Source organism: Myodes glareolus, chromosome 8 (assembly GCF_982192425.1).
Source record: "Myodes glareolus chromosome 8, mMyoGla1.1, whole genome shotgun sequence".
Classification (NCBI taxonomy): Eukaryota; Metazoa; Chordata; class Mammalia; order Rodentia; family Cricetidae; genus Myodes; species Myodes glareolus.
The window spans coordinates 74,269,797-74,288,189 of record NC_142033.1 but is presented as its reverse complement, the minus strand read 5'-3'; the positions used below and the strand labels follow the sequence as shown (position 1 = coordinate 74,288,189).

Genomic DNA, 18,393 nt, shown 5'->3' with positions numbered 1-18,393 from the left:
AAAGTTCGGTTGTTCCCCAAAAGAACTATACAGGTCATATTTCCCATCAGTTTTACTTCTGGGCACATACCTGACAGGATGGAAGGATATTCCTATACAAAACTTGTACATTAAGAAGTTGGGCTCGGTGCTGCATAATTGTAGTCCCAGATACTTGGGCAGCTGGAGTATCACTTGAGCCAGGAGTTAGAGACCAATACAACAAGAACTCACCTCAATAAAATAAAATAAAACAAACAAACAAACAAAACATAAAAACAGAAATTGAAAGAAATTAAAAATTAAACCAGGGCATAGTGGTGTATGCCATTAATGTCAGCACTTGGGATGGAGAGGCAGTCAGATCTCTGTGAGTTAGAGGCCAGCCTGGTCTACAGAGTGAGTTTCCAGGACAGTCAGGGGAAAGACCTTGTTCAGAAGGAAGAAAGGAGGGAGGGAAGGAGAGAAGGACTGATTTTAAGGATCGTAAAACATTCATGCAACAATATTCATAATAGCCAAAGGATGGAAACAATTCAAATGTGCAGCAAATGAAAAGATAAAGCAACATCTATAGAATGGAATCTTATTCAACAATAACAAGGTAGGAAATACTGACCCATGACAGCATGGATAAAAAACATTATGCTAAGTGAAAAAAACTTGGGACATAAAACGTTACAAATTCAATCAACTATCTAGAATAGGTATATACAGAGGAACAGAGAGGAATATGAAGTGCTTTCTGTGGGCTCAAGGTTATATTCATGGGGGACAGAAATCTAGAATTAGACAATGAAAAGGTTTGTACATGATGAATACACTAAAATCCACTGAGCTGCATACCTTGGAAAGAGTGGTCTTTATGTGATATGAATTATACCTCAATTAAAAAGTGGGTAAAAGGGGATGAATACACTCAAACTAAGTATAAACATTTTTACTCCAAAGAAAGTTACAGAATAAACTGAGCAGCAACAACCTTAATTTTAAACACACGGGCTATGGTCACTAACATGCGCACAAATACACACAGGGTGTGGTTATGGATTTTTGCACCTGGTTTTAGGGGTTTTTCCTCTTTAAGGAATTCATCTCTTAAATATATCACTACAATACACACAGATGAAGTGATAAATGAAGGTACACTTGGAATGGAGAGTACCTGTGAAACAAGATGGACCACGAGCTGATAACTTTTCAAACCAGTGAAATGGGTAAATAGAGATTAAGTTATTGTCTCTACTTTTAGACCCTCAAACAATACAAGCTATCTTTGGAAACCTTAAGTTTTCAAAGGAACTGAAAAGAGTATATTGAAATTTTAGATGCATTTCTATGTTTATTTCATATCTAGTCGTGATATACAAGATATGGGATCTACTTAGATATCCATGAATGAACTAACTATATATGCAATAGAACACCAGTCAGCCATAAAAATAAGAAAAGTCTGGCCCAAAAAAAAAGGAGGCAGAGGAGGAAGAAGAGGAGGAGGAAGCCCAGCATGGCAGTTACACTCTGAGCACAAAATAAAGAAATTGAGTCATTGCAGTTAGTCTGGTAAGCACCTTAAAACACCTTCATGTTTTTGTTGTAATAGTATTACATTTTCTTTATAAGAAACTGTTAAAAACATATGTAAAGAGTAAACAATTAGTGTACAACAGTGCATTGCCTCTTTGAAAACTGGGAGGTTCATGCTCAAATGATAAAGCACAGTTATTGTGTGATCCTGCAAGTCCACTCCTATATATCCAACCAAGAAAACAAAACATACATCTACATGAAATTTTCTATAAATATGTTTACAGCAGTTATTCAAAATAGTCAAAGGACCGGGCAGTGATGGCACACGTCTTTAAACCAAGCACTCAGAAGGCAGGAGCAGGCAGATCTATGTGAGTTCGAGGCCAGTCTGATCTAGAGAGCACGTTTCAGGACAGCCAAGGCTACACAGAGAAACCCCGTCTCAAAAAACAAAATAGCTAAATCCAAATGACCACTACAGATGAATGAATGAACAGAATGCCTCACACTGAAACAGTGGGCTACACCAATATAGTTAAAGGAATGGATAAACCTTGAACACATTACACTAAGTGAATAAAGCCAGTCACAAAAGACATAAGGTTCCAGAACAGTGAAATCTGATAAGACTGCTGATGGGATAGAAAACAGACTAGTGGTTGCTTAGTGCTGGTGAAGATAGAAGGTGAAGGGGATGATAGCTAAGGATATAGACTGTCTCTCTGAGATGATGAGACACAAGTGACTAGGTAATATGTGAACTGCACTTTAGAAACTTATTTTAATAACTAAGTTGCCTCTGCTATACTTCACCCACACCTAAGTGCAGTCATTGTTAACTATTTTGTTCTTTTGTTTCAAAAGCTTCTCTATACATATATAAAAATGCACATAATAGAACCCCAAAAGAGGAAGGGAAGTAAAAAGAATCACACTATATTTACTATTCTCCAATTTACTTCATTCTAATAGTAAGCATATATTTGGATAGCAATCCAGCATTTCATTATATCTCAATCTACTATAATCTAATCAGATTATCTGGTCATACATTTATACTGTTTCCATTTTTCCATTACCACCCAAAAAGTCATTTAAAAATGACAATAACAACAAAACCTATCCGTAACTCTCTATACAAGTCACTATTTCTGTAGCACTGGGTCTTAAAACAGGCTACTGAATGAAAGAATATAAACCGTGTGGAGGGGCCATACAAGGGTTACTGCTAAAGTGTGCACATATATATGCCTCAAAATCACCACAGTCATCAACTTGGAAGGTTGCTTTTGTTGTTAGTTTACTTTAGTTTTGTCTTCCGAAATGCAGCCAAGACCAACCTCAAATTTATAATCCTCCTTCTTCTCCTGAATGCTGGGATTATGAGCACCTCACCACTCCTGGCCTCAATTTGGTAAAAGTTCTAAGAGTTCTGTTAATTTAAAAATTAGATAAATTACACATAAGCAATATCTGTACCAACTATTAAGCACATTTTTATGTGCACAGAAAAATGGTACAGTAATGCTAAACAATGGCCATCCCTCTTTAGAAAAGGGTGGGATGAGGACTAGAGACCCAGGCCGGTCAGTAGAATGCTAACCTAATATGCACAAGAGCTAAGGTTAGTCCCCCAGATCCAAAAAAAACTGGGTATAGTGACACACAGTTACAACCCAACACTTGGAAGGTAGGGAGGAAAGACTAAAAATTCAAGGTCACCATCAGCTACAGGGTAAGTCAAAACCAGCTGGGAAACATGAGACCCTATCTCAAAAAGGAAAAAGTAGGAAGAGACTTTCCATTCTCATACTTTTAGAACACTTACTTTATATTTCTATTAGATAGATTTGGTTTTGGTTTGGTTTAGTCTGGTTGGTTCTAAAGACAGGCAGAGTCTTGCTGTGTTAGTCCAGACTGGCCTTAAATTTGTGACCCTCAATTTCCTAAGTGATGAGATTATAGGTGTACACTACCACATCAAGCTAGGAAAATGAATTTTTCTATATAAATTTTTTGTTGGTCTTTCTGGTTTTGCCTCCCCATCCATACTATATACTCCAGACTGGTCTAAAACTCACAGCTGTAACCCAGAACTGGCAGAGATCCTGTTGCCTCAATTTCCCAAGTGCTGGTATTACAGGAACAAACCACCATGCCAGCTACAAAGTTATTAAAAGTAAATTGAAAAAAACTATGATAGAAAAGGTTTTCATTTGGGGCTAGAGAGATGGCTCAGAGGTTAAGAGCACTGGCTGCTCTTTCAGAGGTCCAGAGATAATTCCCAGCAACTATACAGTGGCTCACAACCATCTACAATTAGATCTGGTGCCCTCTTTGGGCATGCAGGCATACCCACAGGCAGAATGTTATATACATAATAAATAAGTAAAAATCTTTTTTTAAGAAAAAAACAGATTTTCATTTAACTAGCCTAAAAAAAGTACAGATAATGGCCTCAAGAAAACTGATAAAAAGCAATGACTAAACACATAGGAATTGTGCTCAGATTCTGCTCAAGTGCAGCATTCCTTATCAAAAAAAAAAAATGTACCAGACCAGCGGGGTTCAGATTTCAGTGTTCTTTCAGACTTTGGAACACTTAAGATTGTGGATTTGAGGATTAGGAATGCCTATCCTATACTAAAGTTATGACCATAAGAGTAAATCATATTATTTATGTGAGCCTCGGATTCATGTGATATATTTAGTATTCCCAGCTGCATAATTATCTTTTTACAGTCATTACTACTGTGACTCAATCATATATATGATAATACATGATTCTACAGGGATAGACTGACTTTGGTAAGACAATGCCCAAAATAGTCTTTTTGTATATGCACACTTCAAGCTTTATGACAAAGTAGAAACAAGAAGGGGTACAAACATCAGAATAAAGCAAAAGAACACACTGGAGTACATTTGAAAGCTAGGAAGCAATCCAGGGTAGTTACACTGTTGCATAGGGAATGAGGGACTAGATATAGATGATTTGTTGCATGCTGCACTGAGGAACTTGACCCTGGCATGGAAACTAGGTGAGGTCATTGCCTAACGGTGACTGAAGAGAGAACAGGTTAAAGAGCAGGCCAGTACTCTTTCAATTTTTACTTTCTCTGAGAGCTGAACATTATGTTAAGGGGTAGAGTCACTCAAAGCTAAGAGTATATATTAAAAATCCATAGGGAAACCTGCTATTTTGTAAGTTAATCACAAAATAAAATGTAAGACAAAAAAAGTTTCAACAGAGATACCCTGCATGAGTAGATAAAGCTACTCTAAGAAGTCATCAGTTACTAAAATAAAAAGCCCCAGTGCCAGGGTGAAGCCACTTCTCTATGAACTGTTTGTCAGGAAGACCCATGGGGCTCCCCAAACAATATGTTACTACACTGGTTGCCCACTAGAATTACACAGTAAAACTCTACGACACTACAAGCTTTAGTCATAGGATATAAGGAAATCAAGTTTTAAATGAACTAGAAGCTTCCTTCCTTTCGGGGGGTGTTCCACGTGCCGAAGAACTGTCATTAGCAGTCTTACTCAGCTGTGAACCCTGTGTGCTATACTACCAACTGACCAGGCAAGAAATGCCCAGCAGCACAATAATGGCACTACGTTAAAGGAGCAACAGCTTCCTGACTGGATTTATCAGTCCAATGAAGCCAATTCCTGCCTGGTACTGCAAACCTACTGAAAATACCCTAGTTGAGAGGTCATATACTGTAGTAGCTAAGCTACTGCTGTCCTTAAAGTGAGCATGGCACACCTGTCAAATTACCTTCTATAATATTTTTATTTATCCCCACAGAACAGTGCTGCTCTTGTCTGTGGTCAAGAATCTTATTTTTGCAAGGGTCAGATGTTACTGAAGAAACTAGCCATGTCTGAGTAACTGTTGAAAGTTGAGCCTTCCTACATGAGACATGGCACTCCTACTCTAAAACTCAGGAAATAATGCAAAAAGGGGAGGAAATCAAGTAGAGGGAGGGATGGAGTGCTTAGAATACTTTCTCCTGTTATGTTGTTTTTCTTTTTTCTTTTCTCTTTTTTGGGGGATGCCTGTATGTTTGTGGTATTCAAGTATGTATGTATTCTTACACAACACATATGTGTTGGCATATGTGTGTGCATATATAGACATGAATATAGACACATGAATGTAGAGGACAAAGTTTGGCACTGAGTATCTAAATCAATCACACTTTACTTACTAATGCAGGATCTGCTGCTGAACTGAGAGTTTACTGACAAAGAAGTTGACCCTACAGTTCAAAATAAAAACTACTCAACACATTTTCAGACATAAAGAACACTGCAATATGCCACAAATAGACACATAAAAGGTAGCCTGGCATGGATACTAATGAAAATGGACAGGGACAAACAGTGTCACAAAACTAATTTGTAAATATGTTTTCCCTGTTTCAAATCAGGAGAGTGATTACAGGAGGAAAACAAACTTACCAAATGAATACTGTCCTGAGAACTTTTTCTTCTACAAGGCTTCACAAGGAATTCTGCAAAACAAACAAATATCCTACCATCAGATTATGCCAATTGAAAGCCCAGCCTTATCTCTCACACTAAAATCTTTAATTGCTATATGGATTGCTGGTAGATGTTCAGACTCTTTCCTCACATGATTCAGAAACTTATGATGTCCCTTTCTGAGCTTCCCTCAGTGAACAAGTATTACCTCCCACAGTTGGTCAGGGAAATCTCTGCTGCTTGTCATACCTATTCTACCCTGTCTTGGACTTCTAGTTCAAGGTCTTTCGTGCATACAACTGACTTATACCAAAGGATCTAACATTCTTTTGAGGGCATAAAGTAATGGGTAGGTAACTACAAACAAAGAATTCCTGCCATTAGGCAATAATCTCATCTTTATAGAAATAAGGGAACTATATACCCAATCTCTTTGGGGCAAATTCTCTTAGTATTTATAGACACAGTCTTTCAGTTGGTTTTGGGAGTTGGTTTTTTCATTTGTACTTGTTTGGGGTAGTGTTGTTTAGTTGGTTTTGGTTGTTTGTAACAAAACCTTACTCTGAGCCCAAGCTAGCCTGGTATTTACCATGTAGCCCAGACTAGCATACGGTATATCTGCGATGTAGGTGGGTCTTCTGTCTATGTGTTACTTTCATTGGTTAATAAAGAAACTGCCTTGGCTTTTTGATAGGGCAGAATTCAGATAGGTGGAATAGACTGAATAGAATGCTGGGAGAAAGAAAACAGAGTCAGGCAGATGCCATGATTCCCCTTCCCGAGACAGACGCTGGCTAGACTCATGCCGGTAAGCCACGATCTCGTGGTGGCATACAGATTATTAGATATGGGTTAGTCAATATATGAGAGTTAGCCAATAAGAGGCTAGAACTAATGGGACAGGCAGTGTTTAAATGAATACAGTTTCCATGTAATTATTTTGGGTAAAGCTAGCCGGATGGCGGGACACAGCCCGCTGCTCCTTTTACATATCTGCCTCAGCCTCCTGAAATCTGGGATTACAGGTATGACATACCATATTGAGCACAGGATTATTATTTAAATTACATGAAGTAAAATAAATGAGTAAGACCAAACAGAATACCAAAACTCCAAAGAATTAGAAATGAAGGGTAGAGTTCAAGAAGCACCAATATGTTGGTGACTTCTCAAATAGATTAGGTCCAGTGGTAACTAAGTGTGTAAAGAATAAAACTCAAAACACAGTTCAGATCTATGGGGAAAAATGAACTTATGAGCCAGGCAGTGATGTATAATGTAATTGTATCTTCTAGCTAGATGTATATTCTAGCATATAAGAGACTGAGGCAGAAGGACTACAACAGGTTCATGAGTAACCTAGGCTACATACAAAGACTCTACTCAATAGTAAAAAAGAGTAACCAGCTTACAATGTCAGATAAATCAGACAACAACACTCAACAAAAAGACTGAAGCAGGTTAGTTAGCTCTGCATCAGCAAGACTCCTCAGCCTTAGTCAGGTAGTGTATCATCACTGTAACAATGCCAACCAATCCATTCCTCTAAGGACACTGTGTCAGATAAGGGCTATATAAAGCTGAGTCTGAAAAAGGCTCTCTGGTACCATAAGGTTATAAACACAGAAGAAAATAGAAGATTTATGTTCTGCTCTTCATTGAGATAGAATGTAATGTGGCTACATTAAATCCAAACAATTAATACAAGATCTAACTATAATGGAAGTTTAAATACATGAGACACAAACTGAAGCAGAGGATAGGTCAGGCATAGAGAAAACCTAAAGTTAATCCTTAAGCTTTAGGGTTACCCTAGATTCTATCACTAAGGGGTAGACGAACAAAAAAAAAAATAAATCTTTCTGAACCTTTCTCACTAAGGCACAAACTTCTGAAAACACTAAAGACTAAGAGCAGTAAGAGCCCTGAATGCAACTTCATGATTAGTTTACTGCATTTTCTCTGCCAGCTGTGAGGCACAGATAAGCAGCTAAAATATCATCCCCTACACAAAAACAACCATCCTTTTCCAGAGGGAAAAAAGTAGTAAGTTATCAGAAACAGCTAGACTCCATGTTATTACACTTCGATATTAACAAACATACACTGGTAACAAGTTGCTTCAAACAGTAATAATCAAATGCCACTGCTAAAAAATATTTGGTTTCAAAAGGAAATAACCGAAGGACCAACCTGATATAATTCTGGAATTAGAGAAGTGTTGCAGAATGTGTGACTCATTAGTTGTACACATTTTTTTTTTAACATGGGAGAGATTCTGAATACAATCCTCAAAGGGAGCTCTGCTACAAAATTTCAGTTGGTGATCAACACTAAAGGTCATTTGTCTTCGATGAGTAGCTGAATTACTGGCAGCTATTTTTCCAGCTGTGGACCTCAAATGTGACAAGTCTACTCCAAAGTAACTGTGCTTTCCCATTTTTAGACATTAAGATTGATTACACCTCACAAATACCTTACTACGTCCCTGTCTCAAGGAACCAAGCACAAGGAAGCCACATATTCACAGAAAAGATTAGCTATATTCAAACCAACAGCAAATCTGACTGGAAGCCTTCAAAATAACTTATTTTACAAAGACTTTTAATTTTAACCTTTTAAATGGCAAGAGGGAGAGTGTCCACCACATATGATGTCTATTATCATAGGAGATTAAAACCAAAGATCATATATTATTTATTTTTTAAAAATTAACATTTAAAACTTCAAAAATGGAGAGACATTAAGTTCTAACTTGCTCTTTATAATCACTTTGGTGCAGAATTCATTCTTTTCATATTTGACTCAGATGTATTAAACCATTAACAGAATTATAAGAAGTTCCACAAGTAATCTATAATGTTATTACCTGACTAAGGAGTCACTTTACTATCAAAATTAAGAATTAAGAATATAATTTTGGAGTCAGGAAGATAGTTCAATGGGTTAAATAAAGAACTCAATTTGGATCCCCAGCTCCCATATACAAGCCAGCATGACAACACACACCTGTGCTGGGGAGGTAGCGACAAGGCCCAGGTTCAGTAACTGTGTAAAAGTAGGGTGGAAATAAAATCACTTGATGTCAACCTTAAGCTTCCTAATGTGCGTGTACTAGCAAGTGTACACACCCACACACACTATAAGGAAGTATTTAGGTAGGTTTGCCATCTAAAATGAAGAAATGTTTCCCATTTCCTAAAAAAGAGGAGACATAATTTATTGAGAATAAAAATGCCTGGGACTTGAGAGCTCAGAAGTTAACAGTATTTGCTGCTCAATCACAAGGACCAACATACCCACGTACAGAAGTTAACAAATTCCAACTCCAAAGAACCCAAGCCCTCTTCTAGCCTCTGAAGGCAGTTACACATAATGTGTACATACGTACGTACACACACACATACACACAAAGTAAAGTCATTTTAATTTTTTTCATTTCAGTTTATGTGTGGGGATATTTTGCCTGTGTGTATGTCTGTGTAGCATGTGCATATAGGGTCCATGGAGGCCAGAAGATGGCTTCAGATCCTCTGAGAATGAAGGTACAGGAGGTTGTGAGCTGCCATAGGGCTGCTGGGAAATGAACTCAAGTTCTCTAGAAGAGAGTATTCTTCACCTGCTGAGCCAGCTCTCCAGACCCTAAAGTTATTTTTTAAGACTGCTCAGGTCTCAATTATTAACAAAAGATGATAGGAACTCTAGAATGCAATCACTAGAAATTAATTTAATTAAAAGCCAAGTAGGATCAATGTGCCTAAGTGTCAGAGGTAGTTTATTATTTATAATTACTGTGGAAACATCGGAAAGACTATCTATAGCACCGGAAAAAAGTTTCCTGACTTTTGTTCCAAGGTGTGCCTCTGGAAAGGCAAATTTCCTACAAGCACGTGTTAAGGTCTTGCACTTGCTCTCAGCTAACTTCTGGTAAAGAGGACAGAAGTAAGTGGGGCAGTTGTCCGCATTCTTTTCACTCTACCTTGCACTAAATCTGTCCTCAATGCACAGATCACACATTCTATTAAAACTGAAAGACAATTCAAATTCCAGAAATTTAAATTCTCATAATCATAAGTTTGCAATGACTTCCTCCTTAACATTTATTTAATATTAAACCCCAAAATCTATCCCTTTTGCTTCCTAAAAAACTTAGATGGGTTTCTTAGATAAAAGACTTAAAATATCTGTCCCTATGGAGATGGAATAATTTTATAAATAGGTTCTCAAGCGGATTCTGTAGTAATGTTTAATTTAAGAACTCCTATTTTTTCTCCTATTTCATTTTTTAAGAATTTCATATATGAGTACTGTATTTACATCATAAAAACAACTCTTAATTTTTTTTCTCCCAAGACAGGGTTTCTCTGTAAACCTCTGGCTGTCCTGGAACTCACTCAATAAACCAGGCAGGCCTCAAACTCATAGTGATCCACCGGCCTCTGCCTCCCAAGCACTGGGATGAAAGGCATGTGCCACCAACACCTGGCAAAGAACTCCTATTTCTTATATACTTAGCAGAAAAAGAAAATAAATCTGTAAGTTATGTAGCAAAGACAAAAACAATATACCAGCACACTTTGCTCCTCAATCTTCCCACAAAGCAGAATCTCCAGACCCACTTAAACACTAAATCCTAAGCCTCTCACTAAGCAGACCCAAAGCAGGCTTTTTTATAAATAAATAAATAAACAAACAAACAAAAAACCCAGCCTAAGCTAAAGGTCAGCTTCCTAAAGGAACCCAAGAACTATCTATATCCATGTATAAACAAACAAGTATGTCTTATTTTCCTATCTTCTCTAGACACTTGACATATTAAACATGAATTCTAGGAAAAGTATGAAAGTAAACCGCACCCCCCCAAAATAGGTATTAGTAACCCAAACCAAGCTGATCTGTACACTGCTTACCATATATGAATACTTTATTAGGAATGATAAGGTTTTCTCTTGCTCCGTGAATTGACTCTTGAGTTTTATGTACAATAACAGGCATTAAAATGGTCAAGAAGGGGATATAGCTCTGCTGATAAAAGTGTCTGCCTTGTAGGCATGAAGCCATGGGCTCTATCTGCATCAACTTTAGAAAGGTTAAGAACCAGAAAGCTGAATGAAAATGCATAACCATCCTTTCAGCATACAATATAACAATAAAAATTAAAAATTTAAACTTTGAGCCGGTCAGTGGTAGCAAACACCTTTAATCCCAGCACTCTGGAGGCAGAGGCAGGTGGATCTTTGAGTTCAAGGCCAGCATGGTCTATAAAGGACAGCTAAGGCTATACAAAGAAACCCTGTCTCCAAAAAACGTGAGTGAGTGAGTGAGTGAAGGAGAAGGGTGGAAGGGAGATAGGGAGATAGAGAGATAGAGAGATAGAGAGATAGAGAGATAGATAGATAGATAGATAAAAATAAACTTTGAACTGATATCTTCACAATTAAAAACTTCTGTGCTTAAGACTGAAGAGACAGCTTAACAGTTAAAAGTACTTCTTGCTTTTGCAGATGACCTGAATTCAACTGTCAGTCCCTATGTGGTAGCTCACAACCATCTGTAACTCCAGTTCCAAAGATCAGATGCCCCTTCTTCTAACCTCCACAGGCACCTGGCATGCATATAACAGACAGAAAATGCATGCAAAGTAGCACACACATAAAATAAAAACAAATAAATCCTAAAATGTCTTTTCAATCCTGCTTTACTTACATAGCACATAGAAAGCAAACAACAAACTGTCTACCTCTCCAGCCTATAAGTGCATTCAGTTAAGAGTACACTCAAAGAAATAGAACTCACAAGGTAAAGGCTGTGTGAAATAAAGAGGCTACTCTTCCACAGGCCTAGTTAAAATTTATATTCTGGCAGTTAGGTAGGGGGCTACTCATATTTCTGAAAACAAGCCAATAAAAACTTAAATAACCTCCAATAACTACATACCACAATGAGGGCTCTGTTCAGTGGCAAACTCAAATAGCCTTTCTAAGCAGTCTTTAGAATATTTAAAGCCAAGAGACCAGAAATCAGCATCTTTACCACATACTCAGGAGAAAAACAAAACAAAACAAAATACCCTTTACACTGGCAACATTTATCTCATGTAAACAGAGGGTACATATTATGACATCCCAAATATGTACAGGGGGAAAAATAGAACTTTTCAACTAATGCCAAAGGAGTTCATCACTATGTTTTACTTATGAAAAGAAAATCAAAAGTATCAAGTTAAATAAAAGTTAAGTAAAAGGAATTCTCCCTTTCACTTTTAAATAACTACATTTAAATCAGCAATTCAGAAAAGTTTAAACAACCCTGAATTCACACAGAAGACAAAATTCAGAACCATGGCTTTAAAAACTTCTTCAGCTATTATTCTTAACTCAGTTGGAAAATCAAAAGCAGCTTTTTAAAAGATATGCCTCTATCCATACAAGTACTGGTAAAACAGTCTCAAGATGGAAAAACAGCCAAACAAAAACTTATTCTACATACATTATAGAATAATCCAAAGATAATGCTCATACATCAAAAACAGTGACAAGCCAGATGTGGTGGTGAGGCTATCACAGTAGGATTTCAGGTTGAGGCAAACCTAGGCGACAGAGTAATACTTCCACCTCTAAGTAAATAACTACTACTATTCAATTCAGAAAACAGAAAAAATATATAACTAAACTCATTCAAATAAGAAAAATAGTTCCTACAGACAAGACCTGTCCAATGGACAAAGGGTGTATGAAGTAACTGTAGGTAGCAGTCCCCAAAACTTAGACTGACAGACACACACACACATACAAACACACACACACATATGAATGCACATACGACCCTCCAATCTGTCTTACATTATTTATCAGTAAGCACATTAAAGTGCCACCATGAATACTTACTATCGTCCCTAAAGTTAAAAAATATATCCATCCCTTGCCTTTTACCATTTTGTCATATTACAAAGCAAACTGCCCTTCAGAACTAAGGAGTCTATTTATCTTTAAAAGGTATCTAGATATATTACCTAGATATCTTTTCATTAAAATTTAATCAGAAGCCCTACACTGTGGTCCACACCTTTAATCCCAGAAATCAGAGGCAAAGGCTGGCAGACCTCTATCAGTTCCGAGTAAGCCTTGTTTTAAAATGAGACCCATTTTAGAAAGAAAGAAAGAAAGAAAGAAAGAAAGAAAGAAAGAAAGAAAGAAAGAAAGAAAGAAAGAAAATTCAATCAGCCTATAACTGACACACTATGTACATTTAAAGTGTACTTTTTCAGTGTTTTATTAAGAAAAAGTATGTATTTTATTAAGAAAAGTATGTATAATTTTAAATACATATTTAAGTACACAGTTAATGGACATACACACTGTTGTACGATCAGTATCTAGAAAAAATCACTATCCATATTCCAGAATCTTTTCATCCTACTAAACTGCACCTTTCCCCATGCTCTGTAATTTATTACTTTTTCCCCTCGGTCCCTGTATTCACTGTCACTTTGTTTTTATGGATCTGCCTACTCTAGACAGCTTACATAAATGAACTCATCAAGTATTGATTTTATATCTGGCTTATTTTGGCTTAGCACAGTATTTCTAGGTTTGTTCATGTGTAGCATATTTAGAATTATAAGTCTCTTTAACACTGGGTACTATTCTACTGTCTATATATTCTTTGTTGATAAATGTATCTGCTGACAGCCATTTAGACTGTTCTACCTTTGAATACTATGAACAATGTTATAAACAATGGCACATAAAACTGTGAGTCAAGTATGGAAGCTCACTCCTATAATTCTAGTGCTTGGGAGGTTAAAGCAAAATGATGACAGATTTGAGGCCAGAGGCCAGACTGGACTACACAGAGAGTTCCAAGCCAACCTGAAGTATACACTAAAAACTTTATTTAAAAAAAAAAAAAAGATTTGTCTGGGTCCTTCTATTTCTTTGTAGTGTATAGCAAGATCAGAACTGCCGAGTCAGTCATGCATTTTAATCTCTGAGACCAATCTTCCAAGATGCTTAAAACAAGGTACCAGCGCTCTAATATATTTATGCCCTAGTCAACACTTTCATCTTTTAAAATATCTATTTATTTAATGTTTTCGTGTACCACATGTATGTGGGGGCTTGCTTGAGGAGGTCAGAAGAGAGCACTGGATTCCCTAGAACTGAAGTTGCAAGTTGTGAGCCTTGATGTGGGTACCTTTATAATACTGAGCCATCTTTCCAACATTCTCATTCACTTTTTGGCTAGTAGCCATAGTGAGTATATTATAGTATCTTCTTCCTTTCATTTGTATTTTCCTTATGGCTGGTGATGCCATAGAACCTTTTCATGTGTTTACTAGCCATATTAATGTTTTTGGAGAAACATCTACTCAAGTTGCCTTCAATGGGTTTGCTGTTTTTTGCTTTTTCCCTTTGCTGTTACTGAGCTGGTTGTCTAAATACCCAATCCCATGGGTTAATTTTTCAAATAGCCAAATTATTAGAATAGAGATATTTGACCCTACCTATTACTTATACAGAATTCTTAACTACTTCTTTTGACCCAGGCAATGCTATGGAAATAATTTAGAGAGAATTTGGAGGAAAAGTATAAACCATGAAGACATGAGTCAAAAATCCTAAGAGAATTATTCCAATGCCCAGAGATCTTTCAAAACTAGAGTCACTTCACTCAGACTTCTAGTCCTCAAGAAACCTAAGTTGCCTGCTAAGTTCTTCCTTCAATTATGCAAAATGTTTCAGTATTCTGCCAAAGACTCTGTATTTTCCTCATGTTTATTTGTTTAAGCTTTAAGTGAGTTTCTGTGTCACCAGTAACAAAGAGTCCTGAAAAATAAATCATACTTAAGTCAGGTGTATCAAGTTTAAAAACTAACAACAAAGAGAAAAAATTACTGCAACCTAGATATCATTCTGTTCACTATTCCCTGTATCAACTGAACACAATACTTTTCCTAATAATTGTTAGATAATACCCATGAGATACTGAATAGCTAGCAAAACTTAGGTTTTTTTTAAAGTCTTAACATAATTTACTGACAAGTACTCATTTTAATTCATTTCTAATAACTTTTCATTCATGCTAACATGAAAAAATAGGGTTAAGATTAGAGCTCAGAAAATGGGTCAAGATCATGGGAAACCCACAGAAACAGCTGACCCAAGCTAGTGGGAGCTCACTGACTCTGGAATGATAGCTGGGGAACCTGCATAGGACTGAACTGAATGTGGATGACAGCTGTGTGGCTGGAGCAGTCTGTGGGGCCACCGGCAGTAAAACCAGAACTAGTGCATGAACTGGCTCATTGGAGTCCATTTCCTATGAAGGAATACCTTGCTCAGTCCAGATATAGTGGAGGGCCTTGGTCAAGTGAGTCCCCATGGGAGGCCTCACCCCTTCTGAGGAGTGGATGAAGGGGAAAGTAGGGGGAGCGAGAAGAGGGAAGGGAAAGGGAACTGGGATTGGTATGCAAAATTTTAAAAGTTGCTTTAAAAAAAAAACAAGAAAATAAAAAAGAATGTAGCTCAGTAGTAGAGTACCCACCTAGCACATGCAAGGCACTAGAATTGATCCCAAGTATCAAAAGAAGAAGGGGAAAAAAAGTATGGAGAGATAGAGTAAGGAAGAAAAAGAGAAGGAAAGTGAATAATATTTTAAGACATCCAAATTCTAATATACTCAAAAATTAGTTTAAAAGGACAAAAATTCTATTGTTTTATATTAAAGAAATCATCAAATAGTTTATTGACCCTATTCATCTCCAAAATATATTGATGTATATATTGCTTTTTACTTCAATATATGGAGAAATGAACTATTGTTTTAGAAATAACAGTGATGATTCTAGCAAAGTACAACATATAATTCATTTAATATAATCGATTATTCTTTTGGAACTGATGATTGAAATAAAAATGTGTTTAACAATTACAAACAAACATTTCTAAAGTTCAGGTAATTTTACATTATAAAAAAAAAAAACAGGTCAGTGATTCTGCCACAGAAGACAAAAGCCCTTCTGACTGAGGCCCCACTCCAAACCTCCAAACCACTGGGCTCCCTCCTCCCACAGGCTAGCCAGCACATGTCCCTATTACCCAATGCACAGATAACTGATCACTGCCATGTGTGTTGCACACGTGCCCCCATGCCCTTTCTGATGAACACCCTGAAGAAAGTCATCCAGGTGTTTCAGGCCCAGGGATGGTGGTTCGTTTTAGATTTGTGTTGACTGTTGATACTTATTTACTGTATAAATATGTGATTTATCGTTTATTTAAAAAATGACTGACTGAAAACAAAAGAGATTCAAAGTGCTAACATGCACAAGGCCTTCAATCACTATCTAGACAAAAAGAAAAATAAGGACACATGAATATAAACAGTCTAAGAGTTTGTACATAGCTAATGCAAATAAAGATTTATCAGGGTGAAAAATATGACACAAATTTTCTACTTATCTTGTATTCTTCCTGATCACACCAGATAAGAAACCTTAACTATCAACTGTTTTATATCACTTTCTTAACACTTTATAAAGAATAAAACAATGCTGTGTTTAGTCTTCTCATTGTTGTTTCCTTGTCTAGTGTATCCATATTTATTTTCACCCTGTGTGTTCATGTCCTTTGTCCATAACAAGAAAGGAAGGAAGGAGGGAGGGAGGGAGGCAGGGAGGAAGGAAGAGTTGGAAGCTAGGGAGATGCTGAGTAGTTAAAAATGCTTTCCATGTAAACTTAAGGACCTGAGTTTCAATACCCAGAACCCATGTACAAGCTGGATACTGTAGTTTCAATCTGTAACCTCAGTGTGCCTAAAGGGAGATGGGACAAAATGACATACGAACACCAGCTCACAGGACAGCTAGTCTGGCAGACTCAGTGTAAACAAGAGACTCTGTCTCAAACAAGGTGGACTGACACCCAAAGTTGTTTTCTGATCTCCACAAATATGCTATGGCATGCACATGCCCACATTACTCACATGTGGGTGCTTACACACACACATACACATACTGAATATATTTTAGCCTTAAGCATATTTTTCCGTATCATTTGCTTTTTGACTTGTTTATCTCTCTAAACAAATGTTTACTTTCAAGGCAACATTATTTACTGCCTGCTTAGTATAATTATGATTATATGAAAACAATCACAAGAAGACTTTAACCCAAATGTTCACAATTACTTTTTCACAATTGTCCTAAACCAGAAACCCAAAATATCCAACAACAGGTGACTAGATGAATCAATTGTTGTGTATTTCTACAGTAAACTACTCAGAAATAAAAAGGGACTTAGAGGTAATGTACTTACCTAGCACATGTGAAATCCTGAGTTCTAGCTCTAACATTGTAAAACAACAACAAATAAATCCGCTGATTCCAATAAAAAGTGAGTCAAAAACATGATGCTGACAATATCACAGTGATCACTTCAAAAAATTGTATACCCAGAATACATGCTACATTTCTCCAAAAGCCACCAAGGGTATCTATTTCAAACCTGTCTCAGGGAAGGTGCCCATAAGCTCCTAGTCTTCTCTGAAATCAGTCCACAAGGTTTTCAAGCAAACTCTTCAAAAAAGGACAAATTTTTCCACACATGATGATGAGCAGGGGCAATACTGTCAGGATCAATTGGTCATTCAGAGCCTTTGATCAAGCAAACACTGCTCATCTGCTGGCAATGAGTACTGCTCTTTCCAAAAGAGAAGGGAAGAAGAAAGTTTGGTGCCCAACCATTTCTCAGTTTCCTACTCAGAAGAAAAAAAATTGTCTAGGTTTCAACTCCCATCAAATGTCTCATCAATTAATATAGTAATACTCTTAGTTATAGCTGATAGCTGAAAGTCCAAGCCAACTGTTGTTCTTAGACATATCATCAGACATGTAAAGTTATCTCACAGTAATGTCACTTTGAAAAGTTAAGGCACATTTCTTATTTTATTTTTAGTCCTAGGAGTTGAACACCCAGAACCTCATGTATGCTGGGTAAGTGTTCTATCACTGAATTAAATCCCTAGCCCTAAAGAGTTGCATTAAAACGTACTTCCAGAAATTGATCTTCAGTTTTGCTCAGTAGAGAAACAGCATATCCTGCATGCACACCTGTGTGCGTGCACAGCGGGGAGCAGACCAGGGGGTTGAATCCATGAGCATGTGGAGGCTAGAGGTCAACACTGGGTATCTTCCTCACTCTTCATCTCATTTTGAGACAAAAGTCTCTCACTAAGAGGCTGGAAGGATGATTCAGTGATTAAGACAACTGGCTACTCCTGCAAAGGACCTGGGTTTGGTTCCCAGCACCCATATGGCAGCTCATAGATGCCTTTAATTTCAGTTCTAGGAAGGACCCAAGACTCTTCTAACTCCATGGGCATCCGAAT

At 37.1% G+C, this 18,393-nt stretch overlaps 1 protein-coding gene across 8 annotated transcripts in view; it reads right to left on the bottom strand.

Annotated features, from left to right (window-relative positions):
- Mtmr3 (myotubularin related protein 3) overlaps positions 1–18,393 on the bottom strand; it is a 114,619-nt gene that overhangs the window by 56,933 nt on the left and 39,293 nt on the right. For all 8 annotated transcript variants that reach the window (XR_015002766.2, XM_085692098.2, XM_085692097.2 and 5 more), the window contains one exon: positions 5,980–6,032. The gene's annotated coding sequence lies outside the window, so the exon portion shown is untranslated. The remainder of the gene's footprint in view (positions 1–5,979; positions 6,033–18,393) is intronic.